The sequence below is a fragment of the Rhyacophila brunnea genome, unplaced genomic scaffold (genome assembly GCF_057557595.1).
Source record: "Rhyacophila brunnea isolate RB1 unplaced genomic scaffold, BYU_Rbru_1.0 scaffold_1, whole genome shotgun sequence".
In the NCBI taxonomy this organism is placed as follows: domain Eukaryota; kingdom Metazoa; phylum Arthropoda; class Insecta; order Trichoptera; family Rhyacophilidae; genus Rhyacophila; species Rhyacophila brunnea.
In genome coordinates, this window is record NW_028232751.1 from 32683238 (window position 1) to 32704996 (window position 21759).

Consider the following 21759-nt stretch of genomic DNA (forward strand, 5'->3'; position numbering starts at 1 on the left):
TTTTGCTATATTTGTGGTAACGTCTAGCCTGTATAATGAGCGGTGAGTCTAATGCCTGGTCCACACCGAAAACAAGTCGCGCGACAACTCGTTAAATTTTACGATAAGCATGATAATTATTGTAAAATTTCTTAAGCAATTATGATAATTATCGTAAAATTTAACGAGTTGTCGCGCGACTTGTTTTCGGTGTGGACCAGGCATTATACTGTGTGGTTTGAGTTACCTACCCTATCTCCCAGTGGCGAAGGGTGGAGGTAGGCGGTTAAGATTCGCCATAAACAGTGCACATTAAACTTTTTCAGACATACATATTTGTTTTCATTGAAATAAACTACAATTTACAGATTGTGTTGGTTAGTTTTTAAAATTCAATTAAACCCTGAAAAACCAAGCCATAATAGATAATAGTCAAAAAATACATGTCTATCTATAAAATCATACATAACTTTGAATATTTTATAAATAGAATATTATTTTTTATTTATTATCGTTTGGTTTAGGCAGGGCTTAATGAATTAAAATAATTAACCAATAATATGTGTAATATGTATTTTTAATCCAACGAAAACAAATCACTATGAATGAAAGAGTGTGCATAATTTTGTCGTATTTCCCAAATTAGACCAAAACTATTATGGTTTCGTTTAGGCAGGGTTTAATTGATTTTGAAAAACTAACTAACTCACACCATCTGAAAATTGTAGTCTTAGTTCAATAAAAACAAATACATATGACTAAAAAAGTTTAGTGTGCACTATTCATAGCGAATCTTAACAGCCTACCTCCACCCTTCGCCACTGCTATCTCCACCCATCATGTATATGCAGCCGCGGTAGGCCTTGGTCTAAATACTCTAAAGTCTAAATCAATCAACGTTTTCGATTTCCATCTTCAGTAGAGCTCGCTCTAAAAATATATCGCCAAAATGTCGTTTGATCTATAAATGAATATATGTAGTTTAATAGACATGTCACGGTTATTAATTTTTCAGAACTTTTACTGGTAATAAACTGTGAATGCCCTTTTATTGTTAACGTAAATCTTTTGAATATTAAAGGCTTTCACTCTCAATTTGTGCGATTGAATGTTGAAAGCGAGTATTACGACCAAGCGTGCTCGTGCATAAATTTTATTGTTGACAATATGCAATATGTTTGCGAATAAATCACAGCCATTGACAAGTATTGCGGCGTAAAACCCCAGCCCTGTCGCCAGCGACGTAGCAAATCGAGATTTTTAGGGGGTGTTTGAGAAACGTCTAAATTCAAACTCTATTTCTGAAACTTGGAAAATTAAAACTCTAGAGAGAATCATGATATTATGAACTTTCTTGTTTTATAACATTACCTAATGAATCCAGAATGATGTTTGTATAAATGAGGGGGTCGGTAGTATATAATGTTAAGCTGCCAATGTTCGAACAGTGAATATATTATTATACACTATCTACTGATTTTCCAAAATGTCACATTTTTCCTTTGATATTTAATATAAATAAAGGGATAAATCATGTTCTTTATTATTATTTAGTTAAGAAAACTATGAAACTTGTATATATATTGAATTGCCGTCATTATTAATTACTCCCGGACCTCTCAATTTGTAAATATAGAAAATAATCTCTGTGTTGGCAACATTGATTGTGGATAATAAAAATAGCGCCATATTTTTTATGTTTTCTTTCGATTCTTTACGTACATAACACCTGCTATTTCCAATTTTACGTAATTTGATGTTCAATTTATTTTAAGCATCCAAATTCGGCAAATCGACCTGGAAGCAAACGTGTTAATCTTATACCTAACTAAATATTCAATGCCAAATGGCTTGCATCTAATTTAATCACTGGCTTTCGTATATTGTATATATTTTTTTAAAATATTATGCAGTCACTTTAGAGATCAACACCGTTTGTCAAATTCTTAAATTTGTGTTAATCCATTGTAATAAAACTGTGTTACAAATTTTTGTGATAGTCGTCATTCATAGTTACGCCACTGCCTACCTCGACAATAAAGCCAAGCGAATAATGTTACTCGTAACATCATTTCATTACATTTTGATTGCACATATAAAAATATAAACTGTTTGATAATTTTAACATGAACCGATTTCGTTGTCGCAAAAATAAATATAAATTTAATGCTGGTATCATTCACACCATCCCATATGTTTTACATTTATTTATTTTAATATATTATGGTTTTATATTTTACGGAATAAAATTATATTATTTATATCGTAGCAATTTAATGCACATTAAAGAGCAGATTTGGAATATTCAAATGGATCATTCCATTTTATATTTAACTTGACCCACGATATTTCGTTAAAGAAAATGTTATGTATTGTTTAAAATGTTGTATTCAATATCACAAAAGTGTCTAAATAGTGGAAACTATTGTGACAAATCGATAACATTCATATTTCAAATTCCTGTAGTGTAGTGTAAAATTACTATTACGTTATCTTTGGCTTAGCACTCTAGAGTTTCGGGATTACGTTTACTAATCCCGGGATTCATAGGTATCGAAAATTGTCTGGGATCCCGGGATTGGATTTCCTACTCTAAAGTCTAGTAAATATATGAATATGATAACTTGATAACTCCCCAAACATGATGTATTAATAATAGTATTATGTTGGAATGGTCCAATTAAATGTTTAAACAACATTTTTTTTTTTAAATTTTGGATGTTTTTCTCTATATTATTTTCGGTATGGTGGCTTCGTACAAGATAGCTAGAGCGCCACTATTGAATACTGTTCGTTGCAATACTACATTATAATATATCTACCTACAGTGTACGTACACGAACACGTAACTTTCTGACATACTTTTAACTCACTTTGAAACGTAGGTAATGTTATAATGAAGAAATGTAGGTTCAAAGGAAAGGGTTGGCATTTAAGTGCAGCTGAAGTAGACATATTACGTAACATGGTATTATGCCTACTTACTACATATTACTATGTTAACTCTGTCAGTCAGTATGCACGCGTGTTTATAGGTATATAATGTGTATATTATACAGACGTGTTTACAGTTTACTCCGCACTCTGTAGCCTACAAGTTAATATGAAATAGCTTTCTGCGGTAAAAGCATTTTTGTGAACTCTAAATTTATATTTAACGCTCTAATATTTTATATAGTCTATAATAAAAACAGTTACTTTATGATAATTAATTTTCGCGCTCAATATAAGCATATAATTTTTTAGATAATTAATTGTCAAGCCTTGTACAGATACAAACAAACAAACAATCTATAAAAACTTCTTAAAAAGTTCTAGGGTACAATTCTATCAAAACATTGTAAATGTTTGTATCATCATCATCAGCCATGATTGATCCACTGTTGGATGAAGACCTCCCCTAACCCCAATAGGATTAGTCCCATCCACTCTTCTCGGTCCCTAGTTATCTTCCACCATACCCCGGCGTCAACGTGGGCGTTTAGTGTTCCTTTGGCATGGCCCCCACAAGGGAGGCTGACAAGGCTCTGGCCTGGAGGCCCGGGCTTAGAAGGGGCCCGGCATGGCGGGTCGACCAAATAAATGAGATAAATTCCATAACTCAAGTGGATCAATTCATTTTTTTAAAGCTACAAATATATTGAATAAGTACTCTCCATGTTACCTTGAACACCATTTTTGGAAAGTGCTAATGTAAATCGTAACATTGCCTTCAACCATAGCGGTAGGTAAGGGGGCCATGCGCTTGGGTACGGCATTTGTTCAACGGTTGTCCACAACCCATTGCGATTTCTTCTGCTTAGCGACCTCTATCACACAGCGTAGTCTTGTTTTATTTCTTATCCAATAGTTTATTTTGTGATCTTTCCGCGTTATGCCAAACTTGCACATTCCCATGCCATGTTGCGCTACTCGTAATTTTTGGATTTAACCAAGGCTCACACGCAATTTGTTACTTTTGAAAATACTATCCTGACGCCCAACTGCACTCCATGTTAGTATATTTCTGTAAGCAATTTTGTCACACTTAATACCTACCACCAATAATTATACGAGATATGCTCAATTTGAGTGCCATTGGTGAAGATCGCTTTTGGTTCAGCAAAGCCTTTTATCGTTACTTTTATCTTCGAGAAATTTATCTGTAGACCTGCTTTGCGGCTTTCATTTGCAAGCTCCTAGTTGATAGCTACATAACAGATTAATAACTAGAATTCCGATAGCCTATACCTCAATATGCTACATTTTAACGCAGTGTTTTGAATGCGTGAGTTTCATACTAAAATTAATCACGCACTATAGACGTGCAATCGTGTGTGTTGCAACCTTCAAATACACTAATATTGAATGAGCGTCAGTGCATAAACCGAGAGCAGTTGTTAGAACGAAGGACAAACGTATTTTTGACACGTGTTTATTCCATATTCTTCCACACTCGAGATCGGTTGCCTATTACTCACACCCGTTAGGTATTTAAGTTCCCACTATTTCGCGTTCCGAGTTCCCTGATGATAGCGGACGTATAAAACAATGACAGCGTAATAAATAATAATTATGTAATAAATAAAAGTAGGTAAGTAGCTGCTTCAATCAGTTTGCGAGGGAGAAAGTTGACCACGCTCTTGAACTAGAAACGACTATTCTTGGTACCACTCGACTAGCTACCTACCTATTAACAAAATACTTACCCAAGAAGCAAACTAATGCTGCAGATCACTGCATAGAACAGACGGTGTTTCGCATTCACATAAAATAAAGCGTTTCGTTTTCCCGAAACTAACATAAATTTAGTTCAGTTTTTTCTCCTCCTAAGCTAACTTAACCTAACATTAATAATACCTACCAATAGGAAGGTTAATAATTATTATATTTTCAACTAAATTTGGATGTTGAGCTTAGGCGGACATTGATTTATAAATTATTAAAATAATGTATACTGTATTCTTTACGATTTTTATATTTACTCTTATGATTATTTTGGTTTTTGTATAAATATTGTTAATACGGTCCTCCCCCCCCACGTCATAATGTGAACGTCTTGAAACTGTTATTTTTAAAGTTCACTATTTGTAATAAGTCAGATCGAGTTTGGGCTGATGTTACGTAACGTAGAGTATGTTTCATCTTTAAGCAGAATCCGCGTTTTATTAAATCAAAGTTTATAATAATTGTATGAATACATAACTAGACTTATTTTCACCATTTATTTATGAAAAATTGCAATTCACGTATTTAATTTTTCCAAATACACTGCAAACAATATTCTCTTATGGTATTTAATAGTGTTTTTTTATGTATGAATGAATTAAAATGAGAATTAAGGAATTAATAAAATATTTTAGCCAACTGAATTGTTATATTTGTTATTATATAAATTATAATAAAATATATGAAAAACCATAATTTCAGTGTTACAGCAAAAACATTTCCACATGATATGACCAAGTAACACAACGCTTAATATCTTAAAATTGATATTTTATTCATATGAACGATCAATATATTATTATAAGGGGAAAATTACCCGATAATTATATGGGCGGTGCATAATAAAATTGTAAGTGTACCGTAGAAAGGAAACTGTTGCGATCGCTCATACCACTAGGGGAGGGGGTACTGAACATTTGTATCGAGGAAAATGGGTCATGGGTAAAAAAAAAGTTTATGAACATGTGATAATGCGTTTAATTATGATTAACAGATGCGTTTAATTATGTTGTACACATAGATATTATATTAAGTATTAATGTACTTATATAAATATTTAACGTATGTAAAGTTATAAAGATGAGGGGGCGTTTTTTATGTCAACGCGACGTTCTAGCCCTAGTCGAAGTACGTAAATTTAATTTTCGCCTTCTACGTACAACAGTCACGTATTTTTTTCTATTCTAATCGTAATCGTGTAACCTTTTTGAAGGTCGCGATCGACTCTCACGGCCGGAGACAATTTAATATAAGTATATCAAAGAATTTGGCAACCGAACCAAATAAAATCAAATTGCTTGTCTTTTAAAATAAACCGATTATGTAAATCGATCCCTGGATCCGACACGCGCAATCCGGGAGCACTTGCAAGCAATTCCATCGGGATATTTTAATTCTTTTTTTTATAAGTGACTGTCTGATAGTAAGTACTGAAAATAAAAATTGTTGTGATTCACTCGCAATTTAGATTACTCAACGTCAGATATACCGGTATATTATATATACACTACTTTGAGAACTTTTCATTGTATCATAGATATACTAATAAAATTACTTTCGTAGATAACACTCCTTATAAACATTTAGATCTGATCGTATTAATGTTATTAATGTTATTATTAGTAAATACACATTAATTTACTTGAAAAATTAACTCTAACTAGGTACATTACAATAAATATAATTTCAAAACTGTATTAATGACTTCTTCTGCTTACGTGTTTAGAACCGCCGTATATTATAAAAATACTTATAATACCTTTGTAATTAAATTTTTTTTAATATTAAGTACGTATTTAAATGCTGTAAAGAGAGTACCCTAATATAGGTTGGGTATCCAATATGGAAGGGTTTATGTGGGAAGGTTTGTTTACACTTTAATTAAAACTACGAATGCTGGGAAATTAAATAATATTAAGTATATTTGGCTTTTCACATGTGATATAAGACATAGATATCTATTGATTGAAGTAACAAAACGTTAGGGGTAAAAGGCGGCGAGTTAGGCGGTTTCAAGCCCTACTTCCCGACTACATACCCTCTATCCTTCCAGTCACACAGAGTCAAGCAACAATACTTTTTGAAGTTATACTTCTTTTGGCGGGTTTGGGATTTTTGGCGTGTGACGAAATTGCGCGCGCCGATGTAACACATTTGGAGTATGACGGAAGTTGCGCGCGCCGATGCAACACATACTTTTGTATTATGATTATATTCATTTCGGTCTCAAGGATACATGCGCATGCATTTTATTGGATTGTATGTTTATTTTTCATTGTAAAGATTGTGTATCAAGATTTGAGGCTATATTTATGTATGTATTATTGATGAGTAAAATTATATATAAATAAATAAATCAATTTTGTGAATGTTGAGTTGGTAAATAATTAAAAAAAAAAATATATTAAAATTTGATTTTTTATTAATTCATCTTGGGTACTTCTGAATCGATTATAACCGCTGTATAGCATAGATGAGTTTTGGTCCAATACAATAATTAAATTACAATTATCATGTGCTATATGAGACACAGGTGAATCGCGTACGTTTTCATCAACCTAATCCAATGTAATATTAATAGACTCAGGTAACGGCTTATTTTGTTTTGTTACGCCAAAGAAGTATAACTTCTAACGCGCGTACATAAGTACACACACCGATTTTTTTCACTTATTTGTTTCATTGTGCATCCCGGTCTAGCATTTCAGTTATTTAAAGTTACAACTATAGATACTAATAAAATAACATACGAATTAGATACCTATAACATTTTTCGTCCTAATTCTGTCGATTACAGGATTATTGATGGGGAATTTTGGCATGTATTACGTTGATTGGTATTACTAGGGGCGGCAGGTTATATGAAAGTATGGTGAAGCAGGCTAGTATGGCGAAAAAGTATGGTGGGGCGGGCTGGGAATCAATTTGTGGCAAAATCTGAACGTTAACATTATATTATATGGGTACGTTATAATGAACAAAGTAAATCCTCTGTGATGCCCTGAATTTTTTTTTATCGCGTCGCTATTTTTCGTAAGTTATCGGCTATTGTTGGCCTGCTTCATTCAGCTGTATGAGAAAGCCGATTATTTGCCCCTCTTTTAATTTAATACCTCTATGGTATAAGTACTAGCTTATATTATTATAATAATAATTATAACTAATGTTATTAAGCCCCATGGTGGGGTAGTACTAGAGTCCCCGTCTCTGAAGGTGTGGGTACCACTACTGGCAAGAATCAAAATGTGTGTTAAATGTGTGTGTGATCCGAAGCATGGACCCAACCCAATAGGGCGTCTTATAATAACCCAGAGACAGTTATTTACGTTTTTGTATTACTCATCCGTAATAATATGTATGTGTACCTACATAATACACACACTATGAATGAATAATACAAAATCTCCCTCAACGATGTTATTTTGCTTTCGAATTTCATTTTATTTTGTAATATTTATTTAGCTGTTTGCTAAAAATAGCTATTCATTCAAAAATACGCAAATATCAATACTACCACATCAATGCCAAATTTGTAATGTGATTATGAATACATTTGCCTTTATAATACTTCTAATAAAATACAATACGGCAGATAAAACAGTAATTTCAGCGCTTGAAATGGACTGGAATGGTTTGGAAATTATTATGACAATCATTACATTAATTTACATTTTTTTTTAAAATAAACTTTTATAAGAAACTTAACATGTCGTACACACATATTTCTACAAACAATAATAAGATTTTGTGTTGTTTTGAAACTACGTTTTTATGCGATCTTAATATGTCATAAATTCTGATTAATGGGACATTTTTTTGTACAATCCCATACGATTTTAGTTTATTAATCCAGGATTCACCTTCTGACATATTCAATGTCTGTGAATATTGTATGATATTACTAATTTAACTAATTAAACGATTCTAAAAAAATACAGTTGGCGCTCGGTAATCCGGCGTTCACCAATCCGGAAGTCCAATAGTCCGGCATTTTACAACTCAGTTTTCCTGCTCTATAATCCGGCAGGTTTCACATTAAACTGCCGGTTTACAGAGCAGAGAGCCGTTCGCTCGGCAGTTCGGTGCCTGACCTTGACAGATTATTTATTATTTCCTACAGAAATCCAATAATCCGGCATTTCCTACAATCCAGCATAGGTATAGGTGAAAAAATATGGGTGCTGGATTACCGAGCGCCTACTGTACATTATTTATAAGTATAAAACAGTGACATCCCGTGGGGGTAGACAAACCATCCAATGCTTATATGGGGTAGATTAAGTAAGAAAAAATAATAATACTTATCATTTTTGAAAGCATATTTCGCAAAAAATAGTTTTTTTCGCCTGCGGTGTTGAAAAACGTTGAATGCTACAATCTTTAGTAGTAGTGCGTATCAGAAGTTTACAGACTGTTATTGACCGTCTAAGGAAATTAAGTAGGTAGCTATATAAGATAATTATATAATATAGCAAAAAAACTCAGCACACTTAAATATTTTCGGAAAATTTTCGAGCGCTGAGTAATTTCATAATAGTAAAAAAACCCCTAAGTATACCAACGTCTATTAATAAGTATATGATACCGATTAGTCCAAAATTCTTTTCTGTTTATACATTATATTCATTGTATAATAAAAGCATCCTTGAAAAATCTCGTGTTTATATTACAATAGAATGGGAACCTATTTTTAGATATCATATACAATTTGTTTCCCTTTATCTTCATGTTACATAAGCAACTCATTATAGCTTACAACACAACAATATTGAAGGTCCTTACGATATTATATTTTGATTGGGTGACCGAAGTTTCGGTCAAAAGTATCATTTGATACCGATAAAAATTGCAAGTATCGGTATCAAATGGAATTCGGAAAAAAACGCAAAATATCAGTAACGGTATCGAAAGAAAGTATCAATACTGAGCAGCTATTCTTCACAGTTAGCACTTTAGCACGTGTCCGTTATTTTCATTGGTCCAAATTAACACGGAAGCCATTCCATACACAAAGCGGTTATCAGCGGCTATCGACGGTTATCTCCAATAATTGGTAAATCCTTAAACAGCGGGCCGCAAGTAAAATACTAGTTTTAGACACACATTATTAATTATCATGAAAAAGGAATTTGAACATAAAAAAATTAATGATTCTCTAATAGCCAACAATTTAATGAGAAGAATGAAACTGATTTTTCATTTTTTTTTTAATCTCAGGTGTTATTTGAAAGTTGAGATTCTTATAACTGCTTGTAATTGTTAATCGGTGATGCTTGATCGTAAAGAAATTTTATTTGTATTCATAATTATTATTGAAAATGTAGGTTGATCCAAAAATAACTAACAATTTTCTAGCAGAATCTTTAAGTTGTTCGAATTTGTCCAAATTAAGAGTGTAAATTTGCAGATTTCTTCTGGACGGTGAAATTCATACGGTATTCAAATTTTATATTAAAAAATTCGATGATTAAAAGATGTAGAAAAAAGTAAACTTTTTTAGAAATACGATTAAAGCTTGGGCCGTACTTTGCCTAGACCTGCTTTATAGTATAGTTATAAATTAAGTAAGATATACATATTATATTATAAAAGTCTGTATGAGTTATTCTTAATGAGATAATATATTATTTTTATAGTACCAGTATATTAGTGATTATGCCCAACAATTACGACATTGTCATCTCCGTATATTTGTAAATATACAATAATTCATTTTTAATTAAATATAATGCATATTCTTTCGGTTTCCTAGACTTATTTTTAATAAATCTTATTGTAAACCACTAAATTGTTCATCGTGCCAATTTAATACCCCGAAACACGTTACCGGCGCAGCGTATATATTTAAGTTATTCATGATAATAAGTAATTTCTTTTTACATAACTTTAATATGAATTCGTAATTCATATGAGTAGTTTTAATTCGATTGAGTTCGTTATAATATTTATTTATTTATTTGTAGAATATGATTAATTTTAAATTATTTCATAAATAATTACATGAAGAATTAAGATTTGTATAGATACGCAATACTATTATCATTAGAAATGTAAAACAGAATAACATCGAGTAAAGGTGTAAAAACAGTCAAATTAAATTATGTAAGTACATTTATATTATTTATATATAAACTAATATTTATAAAACTTTTGGTATCCTAAGTTTCCCCTAGTATAATCCCAGTGGATACCTCAAGAGTATGTACCCAAAACAGCTACTACATTATCCATTTGGATTTAAATGCTTGTTTTATCAGTTAAGTGACGGCTGATCTCAGCCTCATCTTCAAAGCAAAGCTTCCCCAGGGTCAAAATGTGTTGAAACTCCGGGGACTGTCAATATAATTTGGTAATGTACAGGCATTGCTAGACTCAGCTAAAAGAGTAGCTGGACTTAACGATTTAACTAATTTATTCAGGTAATCCACCACAGTAGCATCCCAAATAATACAATTCTTTTCTCGCTATAATAAATCATTTATTTATAGAAGTACATATTTACGTATCTATATCAATGGATTCTGTAGGACAATATAAATTAAATTGAGTTGCTTTTGAATTCATGCTATTTTATTAGACTTCATAATAAAGTGATCGTTATCAAAATTAAATCTGTAAAAATGTATATTATTTTCATCGATTTAGTGTATGTCTAAAAGCGTATGAAACCAATTATCATCGTTACTTATGTATGTGGGAAAACTACCTAATACTTGTATATTGCTTTAATGTCATTACTTAGCCTTAAGCCTTAGATAGTGAATGTCTTTTCACACATAATTGAGAGTTTACACCGTTTAAGGGACTTATTCTAACATTTTCTGTGTACCACTCACCAAACAAGATAATACCCAATAACAATTAATTAATATTCGTGATATATTTTGCTAAATATACAAACAATTCGATCTCGCCCACTTTATTGTATTATTAAGTCGATAATAACTTCATTTTGTATTCAACCAGTCACTGAAAAGGTGTCCACAGTGGAATAAATTATTTAAAATTTCATACATGATTAGTGATTACCTACGTCGTTTGGAGTTGTCAGTCGAAGTAGACAAACAGCGTGGTAATGACTAGTTGTATCAGCTATCTGAACACTTACTATCTGAATACCTACTTTAATGTTTCCATCCGGTCTCTTATTGAACAGTATTATCTCGTATTATAAAATATCCGATTTTGAAATGTTATGTAAGGAACTAAAAAACGTGATTGTTTTCATTGTTGACTTGGCCCATTCTCGTTACATAACCTACAAGTTACATAATCAAATCGAAATAATAAAAGATCCGATGTGGTTCACGTTTCAATCGCTGTCCTACGACTATTTCTGTTCGTTTTTTTATATTCCCGACATGATAAAATTGGTCATTTTTTTAGTGACACGATTAGATTTCATGGAATTATAAATTCGTCGTCGGGCAATTCGTCACTATAAGTATAAATAATACTACAACTAGATGACCATTCTTGCATTTTTGGGAATTGAATTTTGTATAAATATTTATTCTACCATTTCATTATATTATGACAATATTCAGTTATTTTGTAATTGTCAAAAAGTAAGCAATACCAACAATATAAACGTTTCGTTTTCATAAATCGATGTCCACATAATAAAAATACATACATATGCCATGCATAATTCCACACAATATTAATTTAATGAATGATTCATAACTTCCAAAACCATACAAAATTAAACTAAAAAAATGCTTAATATATGAATGAATGATTTATTTAAAACACACCAAACAAAATTATTTATAAGTTTACTGTCCTTATATTTAATTCAATAAAATTGTTTATTGTCTAGTAGGGATATGTATGTAGATCTTATTAAAAAAACAAATACTTACGCTTAAAAGACAAGTTCATAGTTTACCACAAATAATAAATCGTAGACTTATCGGTTTTTGAATATATACATCTCATAATGTTATTTCAAAATATTATTGTTCTCATTAATTGTCTTTACAGTTGTTTAGTTTTAATAGTTTTACACTGCATACCAAAAATGTAATAAAATATTAATATTAGACACATTTTCAGGAATATTTCTACAAATAACTATTGGCAATATCTTTCTAACATATTGTTTTGTGGGTAGGTATACATATATCATCATCATCAGCCGGGGTCGATCCGCTGTTCCGCAGACCTCATTTAGCTCTCTCCATTATTCAGGGTCCCTAGTTCTTTACTGCCATGTAGTACATCCACCGAATTTGATGAGTTCGTCTACCCAGCGTGTTTGAGGGCGTCACTCTCGAATTTTAGTTCCCCTGCCATATTGGGTACCATTATAATGACAGCATTTGTCCAGTGGTTGTCCACTCGCCGAGCGACATTCCAGCTCATTACCAGTTCATCTGCTTAGCGACATCTAACTCATTTATACACGATTCACGTAATATGGAGTTAATTTATTAAATGTAAGATGCCAGATTAGGTCACTGTAGTGTAGACGTAGACTGTAGATAGTTGTAGACAAAGAGTATGGGGATGGATACAATTATTATATATACTTTATTCAATGCCTTAAGTGGTTTCCAAACTTTATGTTACTACGCATCCCTTTTTAAAAAATCTAATCTTGGCGCCTCCCCCCCCTGTATTTCATTAAATAATACAGACACCTTTTTAAATAGCCAAAAATGTGCTACTTAGGTAATACAACAAAGAAAAAAAACTTAATTAAGTATAAAAATAAACAAGTTTTTTAAGTACTTTTATTATATTCATTTTTTAATTTATTTGTTTTTCATGCGATGGATGTGCTTGTTTCTTAGCACAAAGTGCTATTTTTGTACTAAACGGGGTCGATTTTTGGATTTCATTGCAGCTAATGTGAAAAATCCCGTTTCGCATAAAAATATGATGTTACAATAATGGTATAGCAGTACCTACTTTATTTGCATTGCTTTTCTTGACAAAGTATTATATTATTTCTTCACTTCGATTCAATCAAATTTGAATTAGGGTTTTTGTTTCAATGAATTATCGCATGATAATTCTATCATTTTTTTCCCTTTCAATAGTAGTCAATCCAAATTCATCATCGTTCATTGACAAATGGATTCTATCATGGGCCCCAAATCCTGAAGCGGACCCCCAGGCCAAAATCTTTGGCTGGCCCACCTATCTATCGCTGAGGTTAAACTCAGTGTGGTGCTCTAAAGTAGTGTTTCCTAAATTATAACTATTGGATTAAATTTGTGATGTCTATTATGCCCGGGCCCCAGGCTCTTTATAAACTATGCATTCGCAAACTGCAAACCTGTGGCTACATTTGTGTTAAACTTTTCGCAGCCTCCCTTTGCAACACTACACACTTCCCAGTTTGGAAATCGCTGCCTTATAATGTGAATGGTTTCTATTAAGTTATGGGTTATCTTCTGATTGAAGTACGAGTATGTTTAGAAGAAAATTATCAGATTCAGTAATAATTAAAAAAAAAAAAAATCAGTTAATACCTAATTGTAATATTGAGATGACGAACTGTGTTTAAAAATGTATCACAACTTTTGAAAAGCATAGCAAGCAAAACAAATGACGGCATTATACAGAAATGTACCATGCAAAGTGAGCAGTGAATGGCCTCAAACAAAATATTATATCTAAATTATGATTTGATCATGATTCATTATGATAATAATATTGATAATTGATAATACATTATATTATAAAATTATCATCAAATTATAAGTTACCTACGTATTCCATGCATAATTCCACACAATATTAATTTAATGAATGATTCATAACTTCCAAAACCATACAGAATTAAACTAAAAAAATGCCTAATATAATATGAATGAATGATTTATTTAAAACAAACCAAACAAAATTATTTATAATTTTACTGTCCTTATATTTAATTCAATAAATTTTTTAATTGTCTAGCAAGGGATAGGTATGTAGATCTTATTTAAAAAAACAAATACTTACGCTTAAAAGACAAGTTCATAGTTTACCACAAATAATTAATCGTAGACTTATCGGTTTTTGAATATGTATATACATGATTTGATCATGATTCATGATGATAATAATATTGATAATTGATAATACATTTTATTATAAAATTATCATCAAATTATAAGTTACACTAAAACCATAGAAAATGGAATACCCGTAACTTTACTTGATACAACATTTGACAGCAACCCCTTTACGATTGAATGGATACCAGTGGATGATTTAATACTCTCTGTGCTGGGAACTCTTTATAAATAAAATTAAAATCACAAGTTTCTTTTTTTTATTATTATTATTTGTTTCTTTATTAAACACCACAACAGGCCATGAAGCCCAATAATAGTGGTAAATCTGCCAGGCTTGAGGAATTTACATATTAGATTATGTAATATTTTTGACCTTACCGGGATCGAACCCAGAACTCCGGGACGGAAGGCCAGCGCCTTACGCACTGCACCACTGTCGCTCTTTTATTACTGAAGTATGTACTTGCATTATTGCATAATATTCATGTTTCATTGTTTAAAAAAAACGTCATTAAAGGTTTGTAACATTAATGCACACCTAAAGTTTTTTTTTTATCTCAGTACGGCCTCAGCAAATACATTCTAAAGCAATCTGCAATGAGAAATGACTTTCATCTAATTTAATAATTAACCCTTTAAAACTTTAATAACACTTATTATACCTGTTTGATAAAATAATGTATCTACATCATAATTACCTACCCATAGTTGACTGAAGGTACTGTACATCAGTGATGAACAACCTTTCTTTTCACGAGAGCCAAATTAAATACCAAGCAACTTTTGAGGGGAGGGCGCATTTATATATTATGTAAACATAGATACCTACTATATTTTGTCGTGAAATAACTGATTAGTTTACAAAGCAATAACGTCTTATTAATTTTATGACATAATAAATATTATAAAAAAATCCAGTATAAAATTGTCCCGTGTGTAGCGAGTTGCTCACCTTTGATTATTGGTTATTTATTTATAGACCTTCTGATGTTTCCTAAAATTTTAGAAAATATCGATCTACCTACATAATGGTTTCGGTTACATGAATCATGAGAAATATTTTTTAATATTAAATTAGGTCACCAATAGAAAAAGAAACTATTACATACATTAACAATTTCCTCCATTCTGCATAGAGCAATAATTAATTGCAAGCCATTTTACAGTATTACCTTCTGACGTAACTTTGTTGACTTTCAATTCCGATTTTCAGCCTTGACCGGAAGTTGACACAGAAGTAAATAATATTCTTTGTTACAAAAAGAAAATTATATTTCCTTGCGATATAAGTAAAGTATATTATAGTATTATTATCTAATGTTCAAAACTTCTTATTTATGTTTCTCCGTTTGAAATTATATAAGTTTTAATATAAGTAGGTAATAATAAGATTGACAATTAGTAACAATTAATTATAAACAAATTCTCTTATATCATTGATGTTTATAAAATATATCCATAATTGAGTTATGGTTACCTACCTACTGCCGTATCGAAATAAACCAAATGAGTTATATCACGACATTGACATACTCTTCCATATAAAATTTCTATATCAAAGTGAGCAGGTTAATATAATTACGTAAAATATAAAAATTGCAATAATCACCCGTATAGGTATGTCGGTAGAGTTTATTTTTCAAGTAATGCAAATTCACTTCATGTGACAATATTTAAGGTTAGATCAATAACTTTACTGTGAGTTTGTCTAATTATACGAGGGTGGGTCAATAAGTCCTTAGAAAAGCCGACAGCGGTTTGTTTTCATGCAGCGGCACTACCGATTCAGTATGCTGCGAAGTTTCAATCAGATTGGTCGGGTTGTTGTGTGTTTCTCGTACATTTAAAAAAAAATTTGCTTGAGGAAAATGGAAAAATGGAAAATGGAGAAAATTGAGTTTAGAGCTGTTATTAAACATTTTAATATAAAAGGGTTAACAGCAAATGAAATAAAAAATGAGTTGGATTTAGTTCACGGCATATCTGCTCCTTCACTTGCAACTATTTATAACTGGTTAAATGAATTTAAACGTGGTCGTACATCAACAAAGGATGAACCACGCTCAGGACGTCCTGTAGAGGTGACTACACCAGAAATGATCAATAAAATCCACGATATGGTGTTAAGTGACCGAAGATTAAAGTTGAGTGAGATAATTGAGGTTACAGGGATCTCAAAAGGTAGCGTCATTTCTATTTTACATGACAAATTGGGCATGAAAAATATTTCTGCAAGATGGGTGCCGCGTTTGCTCACAGTCGACAATAAACGCAATAGGGTGGTGGCCTCTAAAGCCCTGTTGTCGCTCATGCAACGCAATCCGGATGAATTTTTTCGTCGCTGAAAGAAAGTAGATGAAACATGGATACACCACTATACTCCCGAGACGAAAGAACAGTCAAAGCAGTGGATTGCGAAGACAAACCATGTCCAAAGAAGGCGAAAACCGTAAAATCAGCTGGTAAGGTTATGGCTACTGTATTTTGGGATGCACGTGAAATTATTTTCGTTGACTATTTGGAAAAAGGAAAAACAATAACAGGGGATTATTATGCATCTTTATTGGACCAGCTAAAAAACGAAATTGAAGAAAAACGGCCTCATTTAAGCAGGAAAAAAATCCTCTTTCATCAGGACAATGCCCGTGTTCACACATATTTACGATCAATGGCTAAAATTGAAGAATTGAAGTTCGAATTGGTCGACCACCCACCGTATTCGCCAGATTTAGCCCCCAGTGACTTTTTCCTTTTCCCAAACTTAAAAAAATGGCTAAGTGGACAACGTTTTTTTTCAAATGAAGAAGTCATCGATCGGACAAATGCTTATTTTGAGGACCTTCCGAAAACTTATTTTTCTGACGGTTTAAAAAAAATTGAGAAACGTCTAACCAAGTGTATTGAGCTCCAAGGAGATTATGTTGAGAAATAAAAAAAAAATACAAAAATAAAAACTGTTTTAATGCTTTTTTCTAAGGAATTATTGACCCACCCTCGTATTATGTTTAAAATATGTTTAATATTTTTAGATGTGCATTGTTTAATTAAAATGAAAATTATCAATAAAATGTATTAAATTGCAATTCACTTGCAGATGCATTATGTTCACCAGCGGTCGCGTTGGCATATAAGGGTACAGCAATGCTGGATTTGTAACAATGATATAATAATATCCAATACCTATTCATAGGAATAACATATATATTTATAAAACAATGAAATTAATAATTTATATGCGGCCGACAAAGGGTGTCAATGGTTAATTTTGTGTTTGCTATAGCCAATCAGCTGTTGTAGGCATATTACAGTGTTATATAGATAGACAACCAGCTTATTAATTTTTATTTTTTTTAAATGCGAGCACGTCATAACCGATATGTTATCAAATGCTATAAAATTCTGTAACAATTCCATAGCAATTATATATTATGAAATAATTAACGTAGGCATTTTAGTATTATTTGATTTTTGAAAGTCAATGAAAACTAATAAGTACCTACTGTACGTCCTTGCCCACTTCGTTTGCATTCTTTTGGTATGTAGGTACATAATTATATATGTATCTACGAATGTAATAATTGCATTGCAATCGATTTTTTCTCACGGCATTTTACATATTGTAGAAACAACAGCACTGTAGTTGCATGGCATACCTATCATTAATGTTGTAAGGATTATAATATCGAACGAAAATGTATCAATGCTTGGTATAGACATCCTATTAAAAGTAGGGATTGCAATACCGAATGAAAATATCACTACCGGTTTTTCGGTATTTCTTATTGAATACCGGTATTCGTTAACATATAAGTAGGGACTTATCGGTAAATATAACTGTTACAATATTTTTAAAAACATCACTTTATAGACAAAAATCCTACCTACCTATATTTATTATGGTGACATTTAAAAATACGTATTAATCACAATATTGTAGAATTGGTGATTTTTACAAATAATTTGAATATGTTGATAATTTCAACTAAAGCCGTCAAAAAGGCTTTACATTAAATGTAAATAAGTGGGGTGCAGGAAAAGTTTCTTCAATTCACTTGTACAATCATCAATAATGTTATTATAGAATAATAATTGAACATTTGTTTTATTTTATTTCGAAATAGTATCAGTATGTTAATCTATCGAGACAATTTTATAAATGGGTACCTATATTTAATTAACTGTGGATTTATTCAAAATTTTGCATTTTATTAGCACATAACGTATACACTCAATTGTATAGGATTTACAGTACAAATTAATGAAGAAATAACATTAAATTCATCGTCTAAAACGTAAACGAGTGTGGTTTCTTAATACCGAAAATTTCGGTATTTTGGATTTTTAAAACCGGTATTTCGGTATTGATAAATACTGGGATACCGGTTTTGAAATACCGGTATTGCAATCCCTAATTAAAAGGAAGAAAAATAATTGTGCCTGTCATCTTTTTTAGATTAGGGTTTCCAAGGTAGGAGCTCCGGATAGGCGTTGAAGGAATTTAAGTAGCATAATAGCGCCTGTACACGTGCATAGGGTTATTGGCACCAATAGTGTGTATTTTAAACTAACACGATAATAACTATTTGCTGACTGTCTCTCCGATCTCATCTCTCCGATCTTGATTCTTGCAATTTGCACGATAATACGTATGTGCACGTGAATTTTTTGTTATGGCCGCGATGATACGTACTGTCAGCAGTAAATCCATGCTCGTGAAAACTGAGTATTACTAACTCTAGCGGCAGTAGGAAGATAAACAGACAGATTTGTAGCATAACACCTGGCTAATCCTTCTCATTAGTTACTTAGCTAGTGAGAAATCTAGTACGGTTATGTGCGATTTCATTTTTGTTATGTCAATGTAATAATTTGTTTTATAATTCAACTTTATTGTGGTTTATATTCAAATATTATTATTGTTTTAATTAAAATACAGTCATTCAGAACAAAGTTGATGAAATTCAAAAATTATACTTACAATCTTATTGTTAGATTAAATATTTTTGGAGAACTTTATGCATAAAGTCCACTAAAGCAGACTTGCGGGGCGCGCTCGCGCATTTTCTATGTGAATCATCGAAAATACAACGTAATCAAATACGCCAGCGCACACTTGATTTGAGTCACCGTTGTGTGGCTTTTCAGCCGGACGAATTAACGAAAATACAACGTAGTCCATTCATTGAACACGGCGAGCAAAATCACGCTCTGAAAGCGTCGTCGATAGACGGGCGAGAAGTCACTATTTAATAACAGAGAACTCATTGTTTAGTTATTGCGTAATTACAAGCCCCGAGAAATCCCCGAGGACGCTGATAATAATAATTATTTTGTGCGTATTGGGCCCCTTATTACATAGGTGAAGGGTAATGCGCGGGTGGGAGGGGGCCTACTCAGTAGTGAGCGCACCGAACGCTTTTTTGGTGGGCTTTATGCCTTAGGAGGAAACCAAGTTTTAGATCCACTGTGAAAAAAGTCCTAAAAATAGTAAATACCTGCAAGTATTATATTAACCGTGTTTAGGAAAAAGGGCGTAACCCTCACATAACAAATTTTACAGGAAACAACGTTTTTTGAATGATTTTAGTTTAATATTTTTTTTTTAAATAGGCACATACATTGGGTGCATGATGATTGATGATGTGGTGTAATATATTTTCGATCTAATAATAATTAAAGAAGTTATTACAGAAAGATCAATAAAATTGAGGGTAAATGTTTTTTTCCGTAAATTAAAAGTTATTTAATTTCAATTGAAACCAGAATTTAGATAATAATTAGGCATTTGCGGCTTACTTCCTTTTAACAGAACGTGTTAGAACATTGTTAATATCTAATAATAGCACTTTTCGAAAAATCAAGGGTTACGCCCTTTTTCCTAAACACAGTCGATATAGAATTGAATAGTATTGATACGTTTTTAACATCCCTAACTCAATTTAACAGTTATTATAATATGTAATATTACGAGTGTTAATATTGTGTTTATATGATAGCTAGAAAAATAACTTGCAATACTTTTTACTCTATTGTTTCGATAATATATGGGTGCAACAATTTCAAGGTTCAGCGTAATTTTTTTCAAGTCTTTTATACATAGTGTAAGGACACCACCTTTCACAATATGAATATACGTTTAATTCCGGCTGGCGATGTGAGCGGTTTTCAATTATTAACGCTGCTCAAAAATAGAATCGGTTCATACTCGAACTGATTCTAGATGACTCGGTGTAATAACGACAAATGAAATTGATGGATGGAAAGTAATCGTAATTAATGGTGATCACTTGATCAGTCACCTCCGGGAAACGATACACCACTCCCATCTGTCCTCCGCAAACGCCCTCGACTGATTAGTCTCAGCGAAACTGTCTCTTTCACCGAGTCAAACTGCCTCAACCTATGTGTTTAGCCTCCCTTTCCCTTCAACTATATCGAATAGAATATTTTTCGGCTGTTAGGTGTCCAACGAAGAAGGCATGCCCAACGAAGTTGCACACTTTTACGAGTGAAGTAACAGAAGGATTACTGAAATAAGTACATTGCGTACAACCAGGGCTCGAAATGGACCGGAACGCACCGGAGCGCCGTTCCTGTTCGTGAAATCGGTAAAATTATCGCTCCGTCTCGTGGAATAAATAATTTGACCGTCTGAGCTGGATAGGCCATAATATAATAGAAAATCTAACACAAAAAAACACAAACTTTGATAACTTTACTATGAAAGACAGAAAACTGTCAAGCGCTCCGGTTCGTAAATTTTTCCATTTCGAGCGCTGCGTACAACTCATGGTTGTATCTACTAACAAACCGCTGTCTTACTCCGAACGAATACGGTATGTAATAGCGGGGAGAGACTATGACACATAACAGATTAATAAATAGAATTCCGATTGGCTATAAACCAATACACTACATTTTGACGAAGGGTTTTGAATGTGTGAGTGTCCTACAAAAATAAACCACACAATATAGATGTGCAGTGTGTATTGCAACTTCAAATATACCAATATTAAATGAGCGTCAGTGCATAAACCGAGAGCATTGTCAGAACGAAATG

At 32.2% G+C, this 21759-nt stretch overlaps 1 protein-coding gene across 3 annotated transcripts in view; it reads left to right on the plus strand.

Moving 5' to 3' along the window:
• Positions 1-21759, plus strand: part of LOC147079686 (LON peptidase N-terminal domain and RING finger protein 2) — a 235771-nt gene that overhangs the window by 171059 nt on the left and 42953 nt on the right. The gene's annotated exons all lie outside the window — the stretch shown is intronic.